The following is a 1,890-nucleotide window of genomic DNA, read 5'->3' as shown; positions in this document are numbered from 1 at the left end:
GAATGGGGGTTGGGTAGTTAATGGTGGGTATTGTGTGGTTTAATGGCAATAGGAGAATAAGGTATCCAACTTTGTGAAGTGCTCTCTCCCCTCCCCCTCTCTCTGTCTCTCAGGCTAATGGGATTAGATACATAATATTTGATTGCAGAACCGGTTCCTTTTAAACTCTCCTCTGAGAACAGAAAACAGATATTGCTAAAAACATTGAAATAGCTGGTTTCGACACATTAAATAATGCTAGGAAACTTGAAAATTCATTTGGGAATTATATAAATTGTTATCATAATAACTCATGTAATATATTAGTAAGTTAAAAGTTACTACCAAATTTATAAATAGCTTAAAATGAGTAAAATGAGCTCCTAAAACTTCCTACTTTTGAGAAATAAAAAAGTTAGACATCATTTTGGAACGTTGTCCCACAAACTTATATTAGAAATGAAAAGGAAAATATTATTTCATGAGGATGGAATTAATTTAGGGTAGAAAATTTCAATTTAGCTTTCAAGACTGTAATCAGCACACACTGAGTCTGACAAGTTGGTGTAAAAGGATACCAAAGGTTGTTGGTGGTGGTGGGGATTTTTTTCTACCCAGCAATGGAGAAGGTGATCTTGTGATAAGACCAAAACTTTTCATCTTGGAGTAATCAGGGTATATAAGGAATATAAAGACTTTTATACTTTTTGTCTGTCTTTCATTGAGAATGACAAAAACAGTACATTTATGAAGCATACAAAAGCTTGCAAAGTAAGTTAGCACACTCTAACTTAAAAATTCAGAATGAACTGTTACTGAACTGATAAAAATTAAAGTACAACATGGGAAATTAATCAAAGCCTCAATCCATTACAAAAGCAAAAGTAATGATTTCAGTTTGCTGGTGACTACAATCCAAGATTTTTGTTTTTGCTTGGTTTTGAACATCTGCTTATCTGTGGTTTCTATATATGGGTATTTTAAGATTCACACAATCTCTTATTTTAGCCAAAAAGGCTATACTTCTGCTTTCCAGAGAAAGAGTGTTTCATATCCATATCAAATATCTATGTAGTTTTCTGTCTAAAAATCAGCAAAAAAAATGGTGTACTTAAAGAACATCAGAAATAAAATCAAACTTTCACTTCTCCTTATTAAACAGGAGAAAAATTGTGGCTGATCTATGCTAAAACATTGTCAAGGGGGGTGGTGAGTTGGCCTGGACCACCCTTCCCCCATGCCATTTTGGCATGGGGCTGTAACTATTTTCTGTATTTCTATCTTTTTGTGTGTGTGTGTGGTACTGGAGTTTCTGGAAGCCCTTCTACCTCAAGGCTACAGTCCCAGACCTATTTTTACATTTTTATTTTGGAAACAGGGTCTCCTAAGCCAGCGCGCATGGCTGGCTTCAAACCTGCGTGATCCTCCTGTCTCTGCCTCCCAAGCGCGGGGATTACAAGCGTGCACCACCACGCCCAGCTATTTCTATCTTTTTAATAATCTTCTTTAAATCTTAAAAAAAAAACACTGTCAACTTTCCAAAATAAGAAATTTGTCAACATTTGTGAAATTTCCTTCTTATTTAGCCTTAAAGAAAAGCAGTATCATATTTTCAACCACAGGGCTATCTAATAAATAGTTGAAAATGAGAGTATTGAGCCACCGCACATTTTAGTATCATAAAGGTGAGACTAGGCCAAACACACTAGCTCTAGGGACTTGGCCTTCCTGGCCAGCCAGTTATCTTGTTTTCTGAGCTCACAAACTGGGCCCCCAACACTGGCCAGAGATAGGGACACCCACAAGAAAAAAGAGAAAACAAGTTAGCGTGGTGCTGACTTCTCCAAGTGGCAGACAGTGCAGTAGTGAATTCTGCTGATGAAGGTTCTTTGGAAGGCTACATAATTGTCC

The sequence above is a fragment of the Muscardinus avellanarius genome (assembly GCF_963383645.1).
Source record: "Muscardinus avellanarius genome assembly, chromosome: 12".
Taxonomy (NCBI): domain Eukaryota; kingdom Metazoa; phylum Chordata; class Mammalia; order Rodentia; family Gliridae; genus Muscardinus; species Muscardinus avellanarius.
The sequence above is the reverse complement of the archived record's forward strand: the minus strand, read 5'-3'. Positions refer to the sequence as shown.